This window comes from Narcine bancroftii, chromosome 7, assembly GCF_036971445.1.
Source record: "Narcine bancroftii isolate sNarBan1 chromosome 7, sNarBan1.hap1, whole genome shotgun sequence".
NCBI lineage: Eukaryota > Metazoa > Chordata > Chondrichthyes > Torpediniformes > Narcinidae > Narcine > Narcine bancroftii.
In genome coordinates this window covers 39,929,266-39,938,295 of record NC_091475.1, presented here as the reverse complement: position 1 = coordinate 39,938,295, position 9,030 = coordinate 39,929,266, and the positions used below count along the sequence as shown (strand labels likewise).

The following is a 9,030-nucleotide window of genomic DNA, read 5'->3' as shown; positions in this document are numbered from 1 at the left end:
GCCTTGAGAGGCTGGTTACAGAGCAAATCAACTCCTGTCTCAGGAAAGTCCTGAGCCCACTTCACTTCGGCTGTGGCATCACAGGACAACAGCGGATGCCATCTTGTTAGTTCTCCGCTCTATGTTAGATCACCTGGACCACAAGAACACCAATGCCAGGCTGTTGTTCATCGACTACAGCTTTGTGTTCAACACAATCATACCATTAAATTAATAATCTGACTTAAGGAGCTGGGACTTCTTTGTCCCTTTTCAATTGGATGCTTACTTTCCTCAACATACCCCAATCAGTTTAGATGGGCAACATTACCTCCTCCCCACTGACCATCAACCTACTGACCATCAGGTGCACCATACCTAGTTCCCTGCTCTATTCCCTCTGCATTCACAATTACATAGCCAAGTTCAGTTCCAATGCAATCTATAAATTCACTGACAACATCACCATTGTTGGGCAAATAATGGGTAATGATAAGTCAGAATATAGGATGGAGATCGAGATTTGCTTGCGTGGAGCCAGAACAATGGACTTGGTGTCAATGTCCTCAGAATAATGAAACATCCCATTTATGATATATTATGTGAGGTGTTTAATATTACGGTTCCAACAGATCAAACAAGGACAAATTGTTTCTAAAGGCAGAAGTATCAACGAACCAGGGAGGACGGGGGCAGGGTGGGATGTTGAAGAGATTCATAGTTGATGAGGTACGTTAAGCTTTGGGAAGAAGAGCTAGACAGAGTGTTTGGAATCAAAGACTATATATTTCGGCATATAAGTTGACCTTTGAAACCCTCAAAATGCACTAAAAAATCAGGGGTCATCTTATATGCTAGATACAAAATTGGAACCTTAAATTCAATTCAAAAACCTGCTCAACATACAAGTCGACCTTTGAAGCACCTTCCTACCGCCGGTGTCACTGCTCCTTGACACCTTCCCAGTGCCGCCATAACTCACCAAGACATTTTACAATTGTAGAACCTGAGGTCCCTGCTCCTGCCCTGGAGCTTGAGGTCCCTGTTTCTGCCCTGGAGCCCAAGGTCCCCACTCCTGCCTGGGAACCAGTGCCTCCCAAGCCGACAGTTAGCTGTGGTTCCTGCATTGAGCACACTTGGGCAGTGAGGCAACTTCTTCAATGAGGACACTCTGCACCCAAAGTTGAGAATGGAGTCACCATTGCCATTGCTGAGCCCGGCTGCATCTAATGCTAAAGACTTGGACCCAGCACCATTTGGCATCTTCCCAGCCAGAAGCAAAGTTTTTTTTTAACTTGCTTACTTAATTTACAAATTAGTTACTTAGTGATTGGGGTGTTGTAACAAAGTTTGGGTTGTTGCTAGGAGACCCGGACACCAGTCTCCGGCATATGTCCAATATACGATAAAACCATGAAAATGGGGTCCTGTCTTATCTGAAGGTTGACTTATATGCAGAAATATACAGTATTTTCAAAGGGGAATTGGATAAAACTCCAAGAGGAAAGAACAGGAAAGTGGGAGAATCGAACATTTCTTTTCAAGACCACCTCTAGCCAAGTGCTCTCTTTCCCAGCTGCATGATCCTTTGAAAACTCGAGCTTTGGTAGGCAATTTTAATTGAAAATAACAGTTCCACAAAATGAATAAGTAGCAGGATTTTTTTTCCACGTTATCTTCTGCTGAAGTATTGAATAAAAGCACAATTTTAAAATGGGAACAAAAGCAGAATTTTGGGGTTGCACCATTCATTGCGTACAACAGGGCAGGTTGAGAAAGTGGATAAAAACACAATCAGGATCTGGTGTGTAAAGACAGGCAAAGTACAAGAAGCATTGATAATCCTTTATCAATTACATTTGACCATGACTGGAGTGTCATATCCAGTTCTGAGCACCACCCTTTAAGAAAGATGTGAAGGCTCTAAAGAAAGTGTGAAAGAATAATTCTAGGGATGAGAGACTTTAGCTATTCAGATAAATAGGAGATAAATAGTGTGGAATAAAGGAAGTTGCCAGTAGACCTGATAGGGGCATTTAAAATAATGAATGGTTCAGATAGAGTAAAACTATTGGAGGGTCAATGACAAGGGGCCTTGAAATGAAGATGATTGGTAAAAGAATCAAAATTGATGCAAGATTTATGTTACAACAGGTGACCACCCAGCTGTAGGAAAGATATGATTAAGATGAAAAAGATACAGAAGTGATTCAATAGAACGTTATTAGATTCAATGAGCTTGAATTATAAGATAGATATGCAGGGACTTTTCTCCCTGGAGTGTAGGAAGTGAAGGGGGGAATCTTGTAGAGGTAGATAAAATGAGAAGCATTTGTCTTTCTCCCAGGACAGCATAATATAAAACTAGAGGGCAGAGATTTAAGTTAGAAAATTGAAAGATTTCAAAGGGACTTTGAGAGGCATCTTTTTCACACAGAGCGTTATGGATATGTGGAATGAGCGGCCAGAGGTAGTGGTAGAGGCAGGGTCAATTGTAAAGTGTGTCAGATACATGGATAGGAAAGGTTTCGGAGGATATGGGCCAAATATAGGCAAGTGGGACTACCTTAGGCAGGCAACTTGGGTGGCATGGACAATTTAGGCTAAAAGGTCTCTTTCTAAGATGCAAAACTCTTTTAAAAAAAAAACAACTTCTATAGTGTAAATGGTCAGAGTCTAGATCAGGACTGTCAGCGAAAGCAAATTCAATTGTAGCATTCCAAATGTAACTGGGTCTAAGTATATGAAAGGAAAGATTTGGAGCAATATGGGGTATGGGTTGTGGAATAGGAGTAGCTGAATTGCTCTAATTTGTTTTCTCTCTTTCCACAGTTCTGAAAAAGGGTCTTTAGACCTGAAACATTAACTTTCTTCCTCTTCCCACAGATGTGGCCTGACCTGCTGAGCATTTCCAGCATTTTCTGTTTTTATTATAGCTGGAATGGACCCACAGTCCAGTATAGCCTTCACAGACCAAATGGCCTCCTTTTGGGCTGTGATTGTGAAGAGACTGAGCAGGGTAGTGGCAACAAAATGTGGCATTTGTACATACCCAAGATCACATAAGACACTCTGCAAAGTTGTAACATTCAGCAACTATTAGTATTTAGCTCTTTGGATAAAAGCAGTCTTTTGGCAGTATGTCCATGTAATATAAATCCCAAGGTCAGCTGGTAGAGTGCAAGGATGGAATTGATTGGAATCACTTAACAATTTGTAAATCAAACTTTAGTTATATAACACAATTGTAAACATCTGTAAATACAAATATGGTTCAAATTTACCTCCCTTATATAGAGCATGTAGTAGCCCATATGGCAAATTACTACCAGAAATGGCAGGGATTATAATGTACACTCATTTTCTAGAGCTGTTTGTTCCAAAGAAGTGCTTTTGGAGTTGTGCCACACAAGTGCATCACTGGTTCTCCCTGTCCCCCCTTCGACATGATCCACTGGGATCTTTGTCTGAAGAGGGCTCAGAAAATCATTAAGGACTCCTACTGCCTCGCACATAGCATCTTCCAGCTATTCCCGTCAGGAAAGAGATACAGAAGTATCAGCCAGAACCACCAGGCTGAGAAACAACTTCTTCCCACGGGCTGTGAGATTGGCGAATGACTGACACAAATCCCTCTGAGACTCTACTATTATTTAAAAATATTTATTTATTTTAAAATATTTACTGCATATATTGCAGATTGCTTGTAAATATGTGTGCTGTGTCTGTATGTGTGTTTGCATGTTTTTTCACTGAGGACTGAAGAATGCCATTTTGTCCAGTTCCTGCCACTTGTGCATCCCCACTTTTGATCACTGTGGGACTGGCCTTCAGCTGCCATGGCTCTAAGATAGGGAATTTGATCTCTAAATCTCTCTTTTTTATCTTTAAACTACCTCTTTCAACTAAGGTCTTGGTCATCTGCCCAGATACATCCACCATGACTCAGTGTCACTAAAGCCACTATTGATGGTCCACTTTTTACGTACCTTTGTACTTTTTGATTTGAATCATTGCTATATAATTGAAAGTTGGCATTACAGTTTTTAATCTTATGGATCAAATTCCATTTATTTTCATGCTTGATCCGTGCATTCAACCAGAATGTTTCAGATCTAAAATGACATATTTCATCAAATTCTAATTTCCCATTCACAATAAATATGAGTCATCCTCTGTGTCCTCTGAGCCACTTATGCCTTATTTATTCCTCTTTACTAATGACCTCTGCAAGCCTTCTTTCCCACCATTCTCTGAACAAAGCAGCTCCAATATCTCCGCATAGCTCATCACATTTGTACCGTCTTCTGATAAATCTCCATGAATTATTCTCACACTGAACTGAACATGATACTCTAGCTGCAGGCTATCCAGTTTTTAACTTGTTTTTTGTATTTTATTTTTCTGTAAATAAACACAGGAATCTCTGGTATATTTTTGCAATCAACTCATTATGTCCAACTACCTCAAAGATTTGTACACATCAGTCTGCTGCTCTTTCTGTCCCTTGGCTTCTTCATACACTTCACAATTTATTAGTTCATCTATATTCTCTTAAAGTCTTTCAAGGTCTTTGTCATTACAATTCTTAGCATCGTTAGCAAAGTTTGGAACTTTGATTTGTTCACTTGTCTGGGATATTAATATATGTCAGAAAGGGTTGTGATGATACTCTGTGAAATCCTTCCAGGCTGACAAGCATCGGATCATCATTACCCTCTGTGATCTTGTCCCATTGCCACCTTCATATCCATGCTGCCATTAACCCTCTTGTACCATGTGACTTAATTTTGCTAACAAGTCCATTTGTGGGTCTGTCCCATGCCTTTTCAATCATCAACCATACCATCCACATTGACTTTCTTTGTTACTTCATAGTATAACTTCATTAATTTAATTGAACATGATTTGTCTGCTTTCACAACATCATCTTTTTAATCTTAATGAAAGGATCTGGCCCAAAACAGTGATTATTTTTTTACTCCCACTGATCCTGCTTGGCCTACTGAGTTCTTCCAGCAGGTTGTGTTTTACGCCAGATTCCAGCTTTTGCAGTCTCTCGTGCGTCTCCATTCTCCTTTTGATCCCAGCTATTTAAGTTCTATTTTTAATCTCTTCTATGGTTTCTATGTTGAGTTTGATTCTGTGCTGTATTATTAATCCAATAATTCAATCTTTGTTTCAGTTCAACATTTCTATCTTTGGTTAGCTAGGAAGGTCCAGCTTTCTTCTCAACAACCCTCAACTCTATTATCCTCACCTCACTGCCCCTATCTTCCTAGCATTGTTCCCAAAACATCTCCAGTATGAAAAACCACCCATTGTTTGAATATTTACTTGGCCATCACTTTTCATTTCAACCCACCTGATCCATTTTACAACTGGCCTAAAAATAGCTTGGTTCTGGTTATGTATGTGAGGATAGAGAGTATATACAATGAGTTGCCATAGGAAGGTGTAAAAGCAGTACAATTAGAATGTTTACAAAATATTTAGATTGCACGCATAGGAAAGGTTCAGAGGAATATGGGTCAAATGGAACTGGCTTAGGTCAGCATGGAGAGTTGGTCCAAAGATCCTGTTTCCCTGCTGTATAACTTCATGTCTCTATATATTGTAATTCCTTAATCTTTTTCATAATTATTCAATATTTTGCCCACAAGATCTCCAACAGAAACAGCTAATTTCCCAAAACCAGATCAAACAGTACTTTCTTCTTTGGGCTTGAAATGTGCTCATCAATGTTTTCAGAAGTCCCTCCCCTTCTCTCCTTGTCCCTCAGATTGTCCCACTTTTCCCCCCAATATATCTATTGTTCGGAAATTTGAATCAGATTTCCAGGACTTGTCCAGTATTTTGGTGCTGTACACGACATCATTTAATAGTTCAACTATTGTACCGTATCTTAATCCAAGTGGATTATTTTTAATCATTTAACTACTTTGTCCCTCACCAAAGTAACAGTGGAAGCAGATACCATAGTAGTATTTAAGTGACTTCTAGATAGACAAATTAATATGCAAGGAATAGAGGGATATGGATTATATATACACAGAAGAGATTTAGTTTAACTTGGACATCACATTTGGTGCAGATACATGAGCCTAAGGGCCTGTTCCTGTGCTGTAGTATTCTGTTCAATGATATGATTATTGTATCTATTGGATTTAATTAGTGACTCAAGAGTCTCATCCAAATATTAATGACATTAACATCCAATTGTTGCCTCACAGTGCCAACAACACCGCTTGAATAATGATCTCTGCCTGTATTTGCATATTCTCTGTGTGATCACATCTATTTTCTCTAGGTGTTCCATTATCTTCACGTCTCCCAATGATACTCAGGTTGGTAAGTTAATTGGCCAATGTAATAACTGACAAAGGAGTGCGTCAATAATGTTATTATTTTCTGAAAGGTGGTACATCGATAGTAATAACTATAGGAACATATGAACTCTGTTCTCTCAAACTTTCACATTTGAAGGACTCCCACTGACCAAGCACATATTTGCCAGAAAACAACCTGGCCCAATCCACACTTGCTATATCTTTTCTTATACCATCAAAATAGGCCTTTCTCTAAAGTAGAATCTCAACCCAAGAAACAGACCTGTCCTTTTCAACCATTATCTTGAAACTAGTGGCAGTATGCTCACAAGATACAAAGGTTTCTATCACATTCGCTTCTGTAACTGCCCTGAATCGTTCCCCAAAGGGAGATCCAGTATTTCACACTCTCTAGTTCAGGCACCTATACATCGATAAAGAAAACTTTCCTGAATGCCATTTAGTAAAATCATGACAGATCTGCCTGTGTTCTTGGCTCTGTCTTTTCCCCAAATCCCAAAATTGACTTTGCCAAAATCTAACTGCAATTTGGACAGAAAATTCCACAGACTCACCACTCTCCAGATAAAAGAGTACCTCCTAATCTGCATCCTTAACTCTACTCCCTCAAATCATGTCCCAACCTGGCCCAACAATTTTGTGGTTATGTTTGTGCCCAACAAGCATCCATACGTGACCCTAAATCACAAGACTATGAGAAGGGGAAGGATGAGGCAATTCAGACCCTCATGCCTCTTGGCCATTTAGTAAGGTCATAGTTAACTTATCTCAGCACAACTTCCTGCACTGATCCCAATTTCTTAATATATAAGAATCAAACGACTGAGTCACCACTTCTTGGGCTCCAATCAAAGGTTCCTTTTATTGTCACTTAACAATACATTAAAAATGTAATATACATCATATATTTTTGCCTGCCGTAAGGCAAACAAAGAGTCGCCATGAGCATTGCTATGCACCCCTAAAAATAGGAGACTCCCTTTAGAGGCACTGCATGTCGGCGGCTTTGCCTCTGCAGACCTACAGACTCCAGTTCAAATCCGAGCTCCATATCCAAATATCCAATTCAATCAGGGAGCCTTCAGCTCCCAAAGCTTTTCAGGACTCCTTCTTGTCCTCAGCACCCTCTCGAATCTCAGTTCAGATACCTGGCCCTCAGGAGCCAGTTTTTAGCACCTTGCAGCCTGTGTGAGTCGTTCAACACATCACCCATATTCCATAGTCTATGTATGTCCTTCATCCACTAAGACCTTCAATGGTCCACTGCCATTTAGGACAATCTCCTATGCTTCTTCTTGACAGGGGTGCTGACCCTGTTTCTGATGCCCTGTGCCAGTCCACTGCTTCCCCTGAGTCTGCGATCATTTTCTGCCTAGCACAGGTGCCACCATCTTGGGCACAGATTCTGGGGTTGCAGGATTTAAAAAAACACACCATTGGCTCCTTAACAGGATTTTAAAGCCCATTTGGTGCCATCAGGATTAGGACCAGGCAGAAGGACTCTCTATCTCCGCTACCCGCTCTCCTGGTCGGTAACAGCGTCGGCAGTGCTGTTACAGCAGCTCCCACAGAGCTGTCATTTTTTTCTAAAGATTCACCACTAACCTGGTGTATAAATTTCTTCATTTCAGTCCTCAATGGCTGACCTCTGATTTTGAGATTAACCTCTGATTCCAGACACAGGAAATGTTATCTGTGCATTTACCTATCGCTTGAGGCTGCCTCCAGGTCTGGATGTGCCAGTTTTGTGTCCAACAGGCAGTTATATCCTGGATCAGTTTGAAAGTTGAATATCCAAGAGCCAAATGGGAAAGCTTCTAAAATGAGGGCATGTAATCTTGGACATCTGGCTGGAAGTGGAAAGAAGGTATTTGTGAATGCAGTAGCATTGTAAAGTGTCATATCACCAGCATATTAACCAAAGCTGGATACAGCCATGAGAATGAAGCTATTTCCAGAGAGCTATTACTGATGGCGCTGCTTTAAATGTACTCAATTCATCTAAGAGCCTGTTTCTAATTTACTGCCACATGGCACAAATTAGTCATAACCTCTGAGGTGGGGGGGGGGGGGGGGGGAATTAAGAACAAACTAAATATTTATTGGGGTCACAACATGAGCAGATTAGCCTTGCAATGTAGGTCATATCCATGAAAGCAGCCAATTTGTTCCCCACACTGGTAACAAGCTTACACTCTGCTTTTCCTTCCCAATATTTTAGGTTGTTCAGGGGCCAGGATAATCAGCCTTTGTTGCTGAGATTGATTCCACCTTCCAAAATGTCCAACAATGTTAGATGAAGTTTTTCAGATGTAAAAATATCTGTTGACTCTGAAAGCTCTCTGCTCAAAGTTATCTAAGCTCATTATAGCCTTCTCCCTTTCTAGTACATGAGAGAATTTCAACTTCACTCGTCACCTCCTATTTCCGGTCCATTCTTTGTTTTTGACCCATTTGTTTTTCCTTCTCTCCTATCTGCTAATATTTGCTTTAGGTGCAAAATATACAAATGGACTCCTCAAATATATACAAGGGCTCATCCCTCACGATCTTCATTGAGGGATACTACATGCTGATTTAGGTGCAACATTTGCCGAGTGAAGAAGAGTCAAGGTTTAGACCTGAGACCCGTATCCAGTGGTGCAGAGACTAAACCTGAGTCCAAGGAGATAAGAAAGTTGTCTAATATCTGAAGTAGTGG

General features: G+C 40.4%; 1 long non-coding RNA gene across 1 annotated transcript in view; it reads right to left on the bottom strand.

The window, feature by feature from the left end:
- Positions 1–7,380: 7,380 nt before the first annotated feature.
- Positions 7,381–9,030, bottom strand: part of LOC138738794 (uncharacterized) — a 321,374-nt gene continuing 319,724 nt past the window's right edge. The window contains exon 9 of the long non-coding RNA XR_011341758.1: positions 7,381–8,179. This is a non-coding gene — a long non-coding RNA (uncharacterized lncRNA). The remainder of the gene's footprint in view (positions 8,180–9,030) is intronic.